The sequence below is a fragment of the Lycorma delicatula genome, chromosome 7 (assembly GCF_047948215.1).
Source record: "Lycorma delicatula isolate Av1 chromosome 7, ASM4794821v1, whole genome shotgun sequence".
In the NCBI taxonomy this organism is placed as follows: Eukaryota; Metazoa; Arthropoda; class Insecta; order Hemiptera; family Fulgoridae; genus Lycorma; species Lycorma delicatula.
Genome location: NC_134461.1, coordinates 9,761,674 through 9,778,686, shown reverse-complemented (window position 1 = coordinate 9,778,686; position 17,013 = coordinate 9,761,674). Strand labels below are relative to the sequence as shown.

General features: G+C 29.1%; 1 pseudogene; it reads right to left on the bottom strand.

Moving 5' to 3' along the window:
* The window catches only part of LOC142327889 (glycine dehydrogenase (decarboxylating), mitochondrial-like), a 41,867-nt pseudogene extending 25,122 nt beyond the window's left edge, over nt 1-16,745 (bottom strand).
* Between the last annotated feature and the right edge of the window lie 268 nt (nt 16,746-17,013).

Below are 17,013 nucleotides of genomic sequence, written 5' to 3'. Positions count from 1 at the left end.
ATTTTTACAGCTTTTACATCTTAATTACATAATGAGAAAACTGGTCTTCTGAGCAGATTAAACATATTGCTACAAGGCTTGTAGCAATGCGATTAGATCACTTTTAAATAAAAACTAATTTTTTTCTGTATTCTATCAAATTTATATCGATAGGAAAAAATAAATAAGTTATACGTACTTCATAACTATTAACAACTGAAATAAACATATCAAAAATCTCTCAAGATTACGCTGAGTAGGTTATAAAAAATTCCTTTCGACATGCTGAAAGGCGGAGGTATATTTCACCGGTGCTAAGTAAGAGATAAAAACGATTTCCACCTTAAAGTTAAGAAAAACTACAAATTTACTCAATATGACAATGGTTGCACGTGAAAAAGGTTTCACATGTTTAGCATATGACAAGCCCCCCTCGTCATCTTACAATTCCAGCAAAATTTTGGTCATCCCTTGTCATAAGGGTTGGTCATTGTTTCAGACAAATATTTTAAGTAATGTTTAGAGGACTGAAGACCACTTTCAACTGATTTGATACTGTATCTACTAAGGGAGGTATGATTTTTTTTTGTCTTCGAAACTCCATTCTTCCCACCCACTGGGCCAATGGTTGGTGATATCAAAAAACTTTACTTAGATAAGGTTTAGGCCCTTATCCAAAGAATAGTAGGAACTTTAAATTAATTTGATATTTTACTTAATAAGAAAGTTACAGAGATATTTTGTTTTTTTGAAAAAGCTTCCCCCCATGGCTTGATTTTACCCATTTAGGAACTCGACCAAAATTTTGGGTCATTATACTTTGTGTCAATTTGAAAGTGACTGGCACAAGATTATGGCAGTTATCGTGTCCACAAGAAAGTGAAATATATATATATATACAAATAATGACATTTTCTGGAAATTGAATCATGGTATTCGTTACAACAAGTAGATGCTGGTTCGTTACAACCAGTAGATAAACTGGATGGAATTTTGTATTGCGTTCTGATCTTATTAGATTGTGTAAGTTTGAAAATTTTGACTACGGTTATCCTTGGGAGAATTGCTAAATTTTTGCATCCTTTCTTCCTCTGTTCTCTGAAGGCCTTGGCAGTATCTTTTGGTCTAGCAGGGATGCACCTGATGGGGCCTTAGTTTATGAAGGGGATAACACACTCTCTTTAAGAGGGTTGCAAAGAAATGCTGAGGCAGTCACCTTCTTGTATACAGACTGAGATGAAGAAGAGAAACTGGATTTTATCAATGTTTCTTCTTAATCTTTTTCCATTAACTCTGGTTTCAGGAGATGAATTTCTTGCTTCTTAAGTCTCTTCTTTTTTTGTTTACCTGACTTACTGAGTTCAATGGTTGTAATTATTTACAACTGGTAACATTATAACCGCTTCCTCATCTGATCATTATTGCCCGCCCTTATCTCTTTTTTCTTTTCTGTTTAGTCTCCGGAATCACCACAAGGTATTACTTCAGAAGATGAATGAGGATGATATGTATGAATGTAAATGAAATGTAGTCTTGTACAATCTCAGATCAACCATTTCTGAGATGAAACCTAACTCCCAAAGAGTACCGATATCCAAAATCTAGTATTCAAAATCTCGGTATAAAAGTAATTGCCCCTATCCCTGACCTTTGTTTATTTCACTTCTTAAAATTATTACATTTTTATATGTGATATGGTTGATGATAGCAACACCTCTCAGTCTTAAAACATTTGTTTGTCTTTTTCATTATTTAAAATAAAACATTTTAATCTTCAAGTCCCAGCAATGCAGTTATGAATGAAATTTTCTTCTATTTCATAACGTTTGAGTATGTTAATAAGCAATTCTTTTCTGAAAATTAAGAATATCAAGTTTATTATTAATGTCGGTCGATTACTGGCAAATATTGGTTCTACGTTGATGTGGAAAGCTTTTATAATATTCATTATATCTTAGAATGAAATTGTACCCTGTTTGACTGATGTAGAAAATTGTGTGGTTTGAACAATTCAGTTTACATACTACAGAATAGTGAAATATTCCAGGTTGTTTCTTTTCTATGTAAAATTGTTTATTTTGTCTGATCAATGTTTGAAAAGCCACACTGCATCCAGATTTTTTTAATTTATAAGCTATTTTCTCCGATTCTTTATGTTTTATATATATTAATATGATGTATTTTTTGTTTCACTTACCTTTTTTAGTATTTTTATTAATTTTGTATAAGACTATCGATGAGTGTGCTGTTACACAGAATGAGAATCTAGGTGTTAGACATTCTGTAGTGAAGAGTCCTTATGTGCTCTTTAGGGGACATGAGTAGATTATACTTAAGCAGATAGTTTATGAGGCTGATTACTTAAGATGTTGTGGATGAGCATGTTAATTATCTATTGTTCTTGGTGTATTCTGAAAGTATGTTTTTGTTTATTCTTTTGTTAGGTAAGGTCAAAATTATTTTTTATTATCTTTAAAGTTTAATTTGTGGCATTTTCTTAAAGTATTTTAATAGTAATTCACAATGCTTCGTGTTATCTTAGGGATCATTGACTTATATGTTTCAGGAAATTATTTTACGGCCATATTTGTTGTAAGAAGTTATTTTTGTTCTATACTTTGAAAAAAGATTTCTACTATAATGCTGCATTATATAGGTTTGTAATAAAAGAAAAATAACAAGTACTGATTAAAAAAATAAGAAAACCATGAACATTTAATACAGAGATAAATTGACTTACCAGCCTGGATTTTCAAAAATATTTCTCATTATAGTATGCGGGACGCAACAATTATGGTATCCCATACCAATATATGACCGCCATACTTGGTTAAGTTCTGAAATTTTTCTAATTTTTTTTATAAGTTCATATTCACCTGTAAATTTAAATATGAATAATAATTTTTAAATTAATCCCATAAAGTTAAGTACAAAGCACTTCATATCCATCCCCAATAAATGTTCTTTGTGCACCTCCCTAAATCGAATTAATCTGCAAATGAATTAATTCATTTGCAGATTAATTATTTTAAATATAATTAATTTTTAAGATATAAACCACCTATATGCATCCAATCCATCTCTGCTGATTGGTCAGAACCATTTCAAGGTCAGTTGTTTTCTAACAAGTATTTTATATAATTTGAAAGTTGCACTTTATTAATTATTCTTTTACAATACTTTATAAACAATTATTTCAATTCATCGCGTAATATATATTTCACATTGCAAATGCCACAATACATAAGATATACAAATAGATAAAATAAATCACACATTTAAAACAATAATTAGTTCATCAGTACTAAGTGTCAATCAAGAAGTAATCTACAAAACTTTCCAACATCCTGATACTGCAATCAGGGTATTGCAGGAATTGCCCCTCTCTACAAAGAAAAGAATTAAACTAACTGTTTAAGCATTATGAACTTTTATTTGGGAGTTATTCAAGTATTACAAAGAGTCCTTAACTATAAGAAAAGACCAACAAACTGTTTTCAATTTGGATTAGGAATTTTCGATTTAATGTGCTGGGTAGAAAATAGTAATGGTCACCTCAAATTTAAACGATCAAGGGAAAAATTTATGTTATTCTGTTTGTTAGATGACAACATATTCAAGGATAGTCGCATATAACAATATAATAACATTGATAGCCCGTTAACCAGTTCTGTTCCCTATAATTAAATTATGCTACATAAATTCTGTGAGAATGGGAGTTCAAAGAATCAAAGGGATTCTGTAAACTTAAATTTAATAATATTAATTTTATTATTGATAAATTAAAAAGATAAATTTAAAAATTTTCAGGGATTTTCTATATTTACTTGAATTTTAAGACATTCTCAGGATACCCTACTTATCCTGGGAGGATGTAGGATTTTAGTGAGGCATTTCATTTATGTCACAAAATTTAAGACATTATTCAGATATGAACTGCAACCTGCTATATCTCAAGATATCCCCTCAACATTCTGTATATCTCAATTCACAGATTGCACTTGTGGAACAAGTTTTGAGTTCCAGAGACATTATGTGTTGCATCAACAGAAGTATAAAAAATATTTGATTCATCAAAAAACAAACAAAAATATGATGGGATAAAATTCAAATAAACTGCAAGATTTTCACAATTTTATAACTTTAAAATATTTTAATAATATCTATAGTAGTAGCAAGATCACAAAGCAAAGTAATAGCAGTAACTGATGGCTTGAAATCTTTTACACTAAATCAGCTCTGCACATTTATGTTAAAAATCCTGATCGGTGTTGGTGAAATTTTTATTTGCTTTTGTTTGTTTGTGCTTTTATATTTTGTTTTACAATTCTTTTTAATTGAAAGTACGGTTACAAAACTTTCTTAGCTGTAATTAATTCCACCACCTTGTTCAATTTTCATTAAAATTTGACATCATCGATATTACGTATATGCAGGTTATCATATGAAATTTCATGAATGTATGTTAGACACATTATGGTAGATAAATGCCAACACCCAAACAAATACACACCTACAGAATTTTACCCTTTTTTTTTTTAACTCAAAACAATCAGAAATTAAAGAAGTTAGATCCCCAAAATTTTGACTAATTGCAATACTAATGCTTATTATATTTTGTTAGGTCTCTAAAACATAAAGCCCAATAAAGAATTTTCATATCATTTTATGATTAACTAAAAATGAAACAGATACATTTTACAATAAAATGTTAATTGGAATATCTCTTTTATATATATATATGTCATGAAAATGATATGAAAATAAGTTGTCATCCAAATTATCTTTGAACCAGATCTGTTTGTCAACTAAATTAATGTTATTTGTTTAAAAATAACATTATTATATATATATTATTATATATTATATATTATTATATATATATATATATGTATGATTGAATGTATGAATGTATGCATGCATGTATGTGTGTGTGTGTGTGTGTGTGTTGACATCTTATTTACGTGGTTTTAAAAAAAATTACCACTAATAATTTTAATTGAAATCATAGTGCAACAATGACAGCAGCACTTTTGCTGAAAACATTTGTGTTGTCAAAAGGATTTAAATAAAATTCTTAAAAAATACATAAAGCCATTAAAAATGTATTACCTAAAGGCTCATCCAAATGTAATGGTCTTCTCAGATTTATATTATCAGGAACCGCCTTACTGCTTAATTCATCCAATGACTAAAAAATAATAAACCACAAATCAATATATTCTATTTCATAGTGCAATTTATTCATAAAGTTTAAATTACAAACTAAATTAATTCAGACTGATATAGACTCAATATCTGTCATAAAAATTTAGTACACACAAAGGAAATAGAAAATAATTTTGGATATGAACATCAAAAAAAAATTGAAAAGAAACTTCAGTTAGGAATTTACAGAAAACCACCAGGAGAATGCAACAACATGATCAAGAAAACATCATTAGCAAAGTAATGAACACCATTATATTAGTATGCTATTCAAAAGTAGTACATACAATAAAAGCCCTAACATAAATAAAAAGATAAAAGAAATGACCAAATATGTGATTTTAAGTTAATTTAATTCATCTTTTTGCAAGGATGAATTTGGATAAAATGTTTTATCAGTTAATGAAACAGTCGTATTTTAGCCATATATTACTATACAGACAAAATAGACAGACATTAAGAATATGACTTTAATACTGAGAAACTCTATTTGCAGTCATTACCTAATAATTTTTGTTAATCTATTTTTTTTTTTAATATTTTGCCGTTATTTTTAATATATACGAGTATGTATACAGAGTGGTGCAAGAAATTATCTAACATTTGGTTTTGTTAAAAAATATTTATTTGAATCGCGATACAGAAAAGTAAAATACAATGTGTTTAGTATATACCTGGAGATTATGTTCTGCTTATCATATGTTCAATATGACCACCATCACATCTAGCAAATTCATCAACATGAACTCCTACATTGTTAGTAACTCGACGACAAATATCCTCAGTTATCTCATTGCACGCCTCGATGATCGGGACCCACAGTTCCATCACTGTACAAGGATGTTTAGGAAAATTTTTTTCCTTCTTTAATCCCCAAAGAAAATAATCACACGGATTCAAATCAGGACTGTTCGGGGGCAGTTCTATTCGCACACAAAACGATTACGAAATCGGTTTGAAATGACATTTGCGTTAAAAGTTTCATGCAAAAAGTCTAAACCAACATTAGCTGTGAGTGGTCTGGCTCCATCCTGCATGAATAGAGTTGCTGTACGTCCTGATTTTTTGAGACTGTCACTTGTTTTATCCTCAACGTCCTGGTGTCCCGAGAAGGATTTTCAGGATATTAAATTATCCCGGTTTGGTAAATAATGTAAACATTATTTTTCGGAAGACAAATTTCACTCTAATTTAGGGAAATTTTATGCGTTGAGGGTTGACAACTTCTGACCTGCGCGCCTGCCTGCAGACAGCAGACAGCAGATGTCAAACCAAAACAAAAGCCAAATCAAGGTTAGTCACTTCACTGCTCACAGACAGTCTGTGTCATTACTGTTATTTTGGAGTTTAGGCTATTTCATTGTGCACATATTTAAGTTGCTGCATGTTAGTGTAGCGTTTGCATGTACAATGCCAAAATGAAAATGTCATTTCAGAGAACAATATTCTAAGGTGAACTTTTATTAAAAAGGAGAAGAATGAAGAAGAAGCATATTGTTCTTTCTGCAACAAGTTCATCTCAGTAAGTCACGGCATTAGAGCTGATCTGTTAAACCATTTAAAAACAAACATAAAAATAGCATGTACGGTGTGAATTCTTCTAAGATGATTGGCGAATTTTTTTGTGAAAAAGGATTCGAAAGAAGAAATAATCATAGCTACTGCTGATCTTACAGCAGGTACCATGTTGTAAAATAGCATCGCTCTTTTAAATCAGTTGATTATTCAAATAAGTTAAATCCGAATATTTATCCCGACTCTAAGGTTGCAGTAAAACAATAAACAGCACGCACTAAAGCTACTCATTTATCAGTTACATGCTTTCTTCACATTCAGTTAGTACTTGGGTTTCAGAATTAGAAGAAATTCCATATTATGAAGTTTCAACTGATGCTAGTGACCATAAAGCAGAAAAATATTTCCTGTTGTTGTTCAATATTTTAAAGAAGATGATTATATTACCAGTAAAATAATAAAGGTTTTATCACTGAAAGATAACAGTTCAGATACCATAACCATCTACTGCTTAACAAGCAAGCCTAGCTGAAGTAAACCTCCCTTTAGATAAATATTCGTCATTTTGTGGTGATAACACAAAGGCTAATTTTGGAGGTGCGAACCACAAAGGGGTAAACAACATTTTCCACAAACTGCAAGGTAATTTGCGGAAAGACATAGAGGGGATTGGGTGCCCTGCACACACATTGCACAATACAGTTTCTTGTGCAGCTGATGTCCTTGCAATGGATTTTGACACAGTAGCTGTCAAACTGTTCAACTACTTCTCTACACAAGCAGAACTGAAGTTTCTGTGAGTTTGTTGATATAACTTACAAACAGTTGCTTTACCACTCAAGAACAAGATGGGTATCTCTTACGCCTGCAGTTGAATGAATTTTAAGTTTACAGGAAGCTTTGAAGGTGTAGTTCCTCAATCAGGAAAAATCCCCTAAAATGCGCATGGACTTTTTCTCAACCACACTAAGTGAGGCTTATATGTGATTTCTCTACAAGCAGCTGTCTTTATTTCATAAAAAAAAATAAAAACAATTGAATCTTCAAATATTCAATTATTGAGGTTAAATCAATTCTCGACAAAACTTTGAAGGCTCTTAAAGAACAAAAAGAATCTCTCTTTATTGCGTTTAAAATTAAGCAAATAATTGTTAAAGAGAAAGAAAGTGATAAGATGTTTAATGGGGAATGTAAGGAATTTTTCCAGACAGCTTATGGTTAATTGGATAAGTGGAGTGAGTCCCTTCAGCACTTATCCACCTTTAACTGGATAATGCTAAAGCCAATCCCTAATTGGGATCAAATAGAAAAAAATCAGACATATTTTACCTCAAAAACATTTCTTTCCCAAAAAGTGAGGTTTATGATCAGTTTCTTTGCCTAAAGAGCACGGTTACAGTTTTAATGGACAAACAGCATGACGAAGGAGAGCCTAAATGGGAGAATTTAAACTCAAGTGAAAAGTAGATTAGGTGCTTTGAGAGTATGGATAAGCATCAGTATTCTCACTTGTTGAAAATGTTCCAATACTTATTTTTAATACCAGCTCACATGCAAACGTGGAGAGAATTTTTTCAGTGATGTCATCTCAGTGGACTAATGAGCCAACGGCCTTTCAGTGAAACAGTTTAAAACTTACTAATTTGTCTGTATTACTTCAACAAAACCTGTGTTGAATGTTATAATTATGGGAAAAATCAACCAGATCTTATAAAAGCTGCAAAGTCATCTGATAAATATGAATGTGCACTGGTACTCATACTTCTTTAGACTTAACTATGAACTTAAGAAGTATCCTGAGTTTTTAAATGAGCAACATTATAAACATCAGCAGTATCTCCAGTGAAGATGACTATCTCCAGTGAAGACTATTTTGCTCTGAAAGGACCTTTGGAAGAAATATTTTCAGTATTTTAAAAATAACTTTTATTAATTTCTAACAAAATATTAATCTTTCCAACAAACCAAACAAATTGTTTTTATACGTAATAAGTGTGTAAGCAAAAAGTATAAAAAGTGCAATTTATTAGATTTGAAAAGTTCTCTCAGATTTTAACAAATGATCTATTTTTTAAGATACCAAAGTAAGCAGAAACAGGTAAACAATCTGAATGTAAGTTTAATATCTCTGCAGTAAACTTTTTAATTTATAGAAGATTAGAACAAAATAAAGATGAACCCGAATTGGTTTCTGGAAAAGCACGGGAACAAAATGCAAATTTAGTCTACCGATTAATTTTAGAAGGTTAGCTTGTATAAATCTGAATGTGACATTTATAATCTTAAAAAAAATTATTTAAAATGAAATAAAATGTTCAAGAATGATGGGATTAAAATATGAAATATAAACAGTTATATAAGTTGTATAAGAATCCAATAATTATAATAAAAGTAGAAAAGGTGAAGTAAGGAATGAGTCATAAATGAACCCTATTTTATTTACTTTTTAATTTTTATATGGAAGAACCATTAAAAGAATTTTTCTTGGAGACAGACCCTTAAATCTTATCAATAGACAGAGACTAAAAATTCACTGTACTAAGTCACTTTATCTGAAGTTTTTTTTTTTTTTTTGAAGTTTTATATAATAAAAATGTAATTAATAGGAGTGTATTATTTAAAAGTCTTGGCATTAATAGAACATTTTCTAATTGTATGAAATTTTATAGTAGATTGAAACTTGATGAATTGATACCAAAATCTGAAGGATTTCCATCTAGACATATTGGACCAAGAGAACAATGCATAAAAGTTTTATTTTATCATTTATTTTGAATTATAGCCCTTATTTTTTATTGCTATTTTACCTTTTAGTAATCTCACCACAACTGAGCCAGTTTTTTAAAGCTTTCCTTTTTGAATATGTAATATATTATTATACTTTTGAACATAAACATATAATGGTTGTAAACTGCTAAAAATCCAGTACAAAAAAAAATATATATATTTTTTCTTTTTGTATAAAATGATGCATTATTTACATATATGTGAATTAAAATATTGGTTCACTGATCTCCATGGAGAAGTTGTAGCATCTCAGTCTTTCATTCAGAAGGTCCTAGGTTTGAATCCCCTGGTCAGGCGTGGTATTTTTCATACACTAAAAAATGTCTATTCCATACTCTCACGTACAAAGTTTGAGGTTTAGTGGTGAATTATTTTTTTTTACAATATTTTTAACCACGTAAATTAGATGAAAAAAAGATTAAACAGCAGTTATAGTATTTTAAATTGACTAATATCAGTAGTTTTTTTTTTAATATTAACCTTTTGAACTATCAGTATGATAATAATATATAATTATAAATGTATAAAATAACAGTAGTTATGTTACAAATATTTGAGTACTAGTTCTAATTTAATTATTGTAATTCAGGTTTGCTTTATTACTAGTTATTATTTGATTATATTTTACTTAATATTCGTTTTAATTAAATATTATCTAATTTAATAAAGTGGGTGATTTTTATTTAAAAAAATGCTAAACAATATGACAAACAAAATAAATTTTAAACAATTACGATTACATTCTGTTTTATATAATAAAAATGTAATTAATAGGAGTGTATTATTTAAAAGTCTTGGCATTAATAGAACATTTTCTAATTGTATGAAATTTTATAGTAGATCGAAACTTGATGAATTTATACCAAAATCTGAAGGATTTCCATCTAGACATATTGGACCAAGAGAACAAGATCAGACTTCTATGCTTGATTCATTAGGTTTTAGAGTAAGTTGATTATTTTCTTGTATTGTTATATTGTATATATTGTATTGTATATATTGTTATATTGTATATTACATAAAAATTTAATCTTCTTATATGTAACTCATAATTTAAATTTTCTTATATGCAACTCATAATTTAAATCTTATTTTATCTAACAGAAGAAAACAGTTTTCAAATTTCTCCTCATACGTAACATTCACTGTAGTTTCTAATTTTTCTTTTTATAATTTCTCTATTGTTAGTATTAATTGTCATAATATAGTATAAAATAAATATATTTAAGCAATATTTGCTGATTTTCACCCACTGATTTCCAACCAAAAAAAATGATCAAAGATAAAATTATTTTTGTAATAACCAGATTACAAAAAGATCAGATTTCAGGTATTTCTTCCTTATTGCTTAAGAGAAACAGTTAAATTTTAAATTTTTGATAGAAAGTCCATAACACCATTTTCAGACTTCAAATTAAAAAATTGTAGCTGTAATAAATGAATATTCATACTTAATTGATGCTCATATATTGTTTTCTGTTTAGTCCAAATTTCATTTGCAGTCTTGCACATTAAAATGTGCGACTAAGGCCTGGATTCCACGCACATTAATAACACTTCCTGTGCACGTACATTATAAATTTCATACTTTTTCAATTCTGCAGCTTTCAAAACATCTGGTTTCTGTATATCTCCATTGGTAATAACAAAGAGATCTTTAGCTATCAATACTACTCTCATCTGGAATTTCCAAATATTCCAGTTATTTTCATTTAACTTCATAAACTGCTGTGATTCCATATTTACCCACATGGTCACAACTAAACAAAATTTTCATGACCTCTGTACCTTTGTTCACAGTTACATATCTGGGCCCATAACCTGTTGCTGAGTGCTTTAATAAATATTAATAAATACACATATTGATGACCAGCAGTTTACTTCTAAAAGTAGTTTTAATAACTCAAACTCTAACAAAAACTCCCATATACTGCACATGTTCTCTTTCAGTGTTAATACACTACTGTTAATATGGGCCTCACTCGCTATCGATTGACACAAAGCCCATATTACTGTTACAATTTGGTTGCTGAAATTCAGTTAATGAAATAACCTTAGGAATAGCCTGAGCTATTGTTATAGATTGTTACAATAGCAATAGGTTATTGTAATGTCACAGACTTGAAGAAAATAATTTTGTATAACAATATGCTAGCATCTAGTTATCTTGATAATTTTGTTAAACAATCATTTCACAAATCATGTAAATTAAAGAATGGGCAAGGAATAACTTCTTTTAAGGAGACCTGCACCTTTTCTCAAGTAGTTCTTTAATAAATCAAGGAAAAGCAATTTCTTACAGCACATATTTGCGTACATCAATGCCAAAATATGTGATCTGTTACAGGCTGATCCCATTCTGAATATTCTGATTTCCTAAGGGATTATATGTGGGATGGATGTATATTACCTAAAGGAATGCATACTATGCCCAGATGATAATTAATTTAAGTGCTACTTTTTTCTTTTATTTTTGAAGCATTTCCAATCAGATTCTCAAAACCAGGAAAAGTAGAATATATAAATAAATGAATCACTAAAAAAGAAACGGAAATACAATAAGAAAACCAAGTCGACAACTACTATTATCTGAAACTTATAACAGAATAAGTTTGGAAAGAAGACAACTGAGGGAAAGAACTGACTTCTCAGCACAATTTTTAGTAATTCATTAATACATCTATTTCTCAATACATAGAAATCTCTAAAAAAAATTCAAGTTAGTGTTAACTTTTATAAAATATCATGTAAACGAATTTAAAATAATAATGAAGACAATGAACCTATTCCAGTGTTAAAAAGGAATGAACATAAAATGATTTTACAAATTGAATAACAACTCTAAAACAGTTTAAGATTTAGATCTGATATCTTTAACGTATGATAAACTAAAAATTTATTTTTACTTTATTTAAAAAGTATTTATTAAAAATTTCATGGTTATATGTGCAGTACGTTTTTAATGGCAAGCAATCAAAGTCAAGTCAAGAGACAGCCACTCAGAAAATAGAGTATTTTCATTTTCACCACATAACGTACTTTAAATAGTAAAAGTTACTATTTGACACCATTAAACAATGAACAAAATTATTTAAACAGTGATGAGACTTGTTTTGATACAAAGCTGAATAGTTCTTATTTTATTAAGATCAAACTCCAGTAAATATAATTTCTCCACCAATAGTGGTTATTATTATTGTTTGATGAAATAACACAGAAACTTAGAAGTTTTTACATGGAATATGGAAATGGAATTTTGTATCGTATGAAAAATATCATGCCTGACAGGATTTGAATCCCGGATCTCAGGATGAAAAGCGAAGATCCTATCACTCCGTCATGGAGATTGGCTAATTAAGTTCTTGAGTTTATAAATTAAATATAGCCTATATCTCTGAAAATAACCCTACAAATTCTTTGAAAAAATTTAAGAAACAACTTACTTTCTTAATATACAGAATTATACTACTACTAGAAGGTTCTCTAAGCACCATTATGCAACTCCTTTATAAGTGCTGTTATTAAGTGGCATGTGAATAATGATGTCCATCTTGAAACAGACAACAATATTATACTTGATCTATGATGTATTAGTTCATTTAATTCATTGTTATTTTTTTCAAATTTAATATGCATTTCAGATTGTACAAGTGTGGCCATGGCTTTTATCCACTAAGAGTAAAATTTGCATGTTTTAATTAGATCTTTATATAACTATTCTGTTTCTATCAGGTTAATTTTAAAGTTTTGTTCTATTGCTCTGAACAGTGAATGGATAACGCAACTGGGTCAATCTATTTGAAGTGACCCAAGGGTGGTTGCTTGACCAACTCAAAAAAAATTGAAACTTACCCAATTGTTTCCTACATATCTCAGGACATTAAAACTATTTTTTTAAGCAGTTTATCTGTGGCGGCCATTTTTGCTAAATGCGCACACCTATTTTTCTGATTGTAAGGGTTTATGGAAAAATTCATAACTAAAAAAACTATTGTTCCTGGAAGGATGAAACAAAAAGCAATTTATTCATATTTTCTCAACGTAAAAGATTGGTCCATCAATCTTAGATAGGTAAACTGAAGAGAGATAGAAAATTACTAATAAAGTTGAACATGAAAAACGGTGAAATTTCACTTTTGGTAATTCTTTTCAATAGACAGGGATGGCATGCACAGTTTGAAAGATTTTTTTATATGTAGGTATATGTTAGTAGTTCTAACATAAATAATTTTAATGGGATATACTTACCCCCTTTTTTTAAGAATTTTTGAGAACTAATTTTTTTTTTTTTAATTCAAATTTTGGCATCCAATAACTCTGATTGGGCAGGCGATAAAGATCTCAAATTTGCACAACCTACAATGTTTTTGTAGATGTTTATAGCAAGTAAAAATGTTTCTTTATATGTAGGTATATGTTAGTAGTTCTACCATAAATAATTTTAATGGTGATATACTTACCCCTACTGTTATGAATTTTTGAAAACTAACTTTTTTAAAATTCAAATTTTGGCTTCCAATAACTGATTGGGCTGGTGATAAAAATCTCAAATTTGCACAACCTACAGTGTTTTTGTATGTGTTTATGGCAAGTAAAAAGGTTTCTTGTGTATTATACTAATAAAAATGTAACAACCTCTCAAAAATCATGAAAAACGTGTTAAAAGCAATACCAATTTGACTCACTAAATAAGTGCTCCAAGGGAATTTATTGTCTTCTTTGCACTTTACATTTTTTTATATATTTTTTGTATTTAGCCAATTGTATATTATGTAGTTTCCTGCCCTAATTAAGATTCAATATTAAATTTCTTTACAGCATTAATTAAGATAATAAAAACTGAAACCGAATGTGAAATTTAGAAAAAAACTCCATATAAAAATATTATAAACATGGCAATAATATTTCAAATTTTACTTTTTATATGAATATCCGCAACTTTGTAATTTATTGGATACAGCATTAATAAAATGAGTAAATTATTAATTTAAAAATAAGAAGTACTTATTTAGCAACACTTTAAGTAGCGTTCCCAGTTTTGCAATAATGCATCATTAGCACATATAATGTTAAATGAATCACATATTGGTAAGCTGTAACAGTCATTTCAACAAGATTCAGTCATTCATACCATACTTGACAACTCAGACAATTTTGCTAAAAGAATGATTTTGCCAAGTAGATAAAAAAACTCATTGTATTTAAATAATTACTGAAAAACCTTTTTTTTGTACTTATCCATAACAAAGAAGTGTACAATTTCCCCCCTAATTGTATTGGACAATTACTTACAGTTATACTCATATTAGTTATATAATTAACAAACTTGATTTGTGATATTTAAGTATGTTATTAGTCGACTGATGACAGCCAGAGATCTCTATGAAAGCATAATCTGTGGTATATGCTGTAACAAGGGAACTCTGCTAAATGAAAATCGAAATGGTGCCTAACTGTACTGCTGTGCAGTATATTATAGCACTTTAAACTACCCACAACTTTTTCCATGTTTTGTGTACGAGCATCATACTCTGGCTGAATCGACATAGTTATTTTATCTAAGTTTAATGATTAAACCACTGGGTTGGTCTAATGTGAACTTATCATAAATCAGCTGATTTCAAATTGGGAGTTCTAAGTTCAAATCCTAGTAAAGGCAGTTACTTTTATATGGATTTGAATACTAAATTGTGGATACCAGTGTTCTTTGGTGGTTGGGTTTCAATTAACCACATATTTCGGGAATGGTCTACCTGAGACTGTACAAGACTACACTTTATTTACATTCATACATATCACTCTCAATCATCCATCGTCTGAAATAATACCTTATGGTGGTTTTGGAGGCTAAACATAAACAGAAAAAGTGTAATATGATTAGAATCCAGCTTTTTCAAGTCTGCAATACACTTCCCGTGAATTGTAATAAACGACATACTTTCTTGATAATGATTTTGATGGTATACATTATTGTGCTAAGGATCAGTCATTAGTAATTTAGAAGGACTCTTTCATCAATATGCAAATTTTACCCAGTTTTTACTAAATTAAAAGAACATGTCATAATACATTGAGAGGCTGTAGACATAGAGGTTATAAGTTTTAAATCACTACATTCACAGACAGGATATAAAATTTACAACTACCTTGATAACATACATATAACTTTTTCTGTACCATCTGTCAAACTTACCTTTCACTGTATTCCTTTAACTTCAAGTCTCATCAAATGATATTTTTTTATTTTGTTTAATTAAATATTCCCTTATTAAAGTCAAAATAAAACTGCTGCATAACACATAAATCTATATTCTATTTTTGCAGTCTTGCTCAGAATGAACTGAATCTACTATATTTCAATTAACATTTTTTTATTAAATAAAATTCAAAATGAAAACAATCATAAAAAGTGTTATTTAAAAAAAAACGAAAAAGTGAATAATGTACACTACAACAATGACTGATAATATGTTAACAATCTATTTGAGGAATAAAACACACTTTCAAATTATTGAATTTGATGTGACAAAAGCATTGCATTTGCCATAAATTTTGCCTAAGATACCAGCATGAATCTTAGCAATGACAGATAGGCAAGGTATTAAATAGAGATCAATAAAATATTTTCCAAAAATAAGACTGTCAGGGCAGGTTTAAACTGAAATACAGAAAACATTGCTAAACCCATTCGTAATTTAAAACTTATTAATAATTCTATTAGATTTTTTTTTTTGAAACATTAGGATTTGTAGAATTGTACAAATTCCACGAGAACAAATAATAAAACATTACAAAGAATATAAAACACATTATTATAATAAGCAAATACTTACTATTGTATTCCATCTGCTCTAAAAGATCTACTAATATACACTGTTGCTGCTTAGGATAATGCATGAATTCAACTTGAAGAATATTTTGGGCAACAAATATTCCTTTAGGCATAATCTTTCTCAACACCGAATTCTTTCATATATTTCATGGCAGCATATATAAATTCCACATGTCCTCTTTTATGGGTCTCCCTAACCCTGAAATGATTCAATAATTCTAAATAAGTTTCTTTTGATTTGTCTTCAGTTCTTTCAAAACGGTTAGGAGCCGATAGTTTTTCATCATCTCTCTTAGAAGAGAAATTCTTATTGAATGTATGAAAGCACGTCCTATTATTAAAAATTACTTTTCTATGTAATCCATCACAAACGTTTAAAAAACCAGTAATTTTTTTTAAACTAAGTCTAAAAATTGCTCGTGACATTATTAGTAGCCGTTAAATAAGAATTACCAGTCAACATAAATTAGGATACTTGAAAAATCACATGTTATTTATAAATCATTTTATAAACTATATACATTACAAAAAATGATATTTAAAGACAAAAATCATACACAACGCTGAAACAATATTATTTACAGTAATTATTTTTTTCATCTAGGAAAATGGCTCTCCCTCACATTATTTACAATACTAGAAAATTAACCTGAAAATTTCGATCATTTGAATTGACGATCGACTGCTATCTA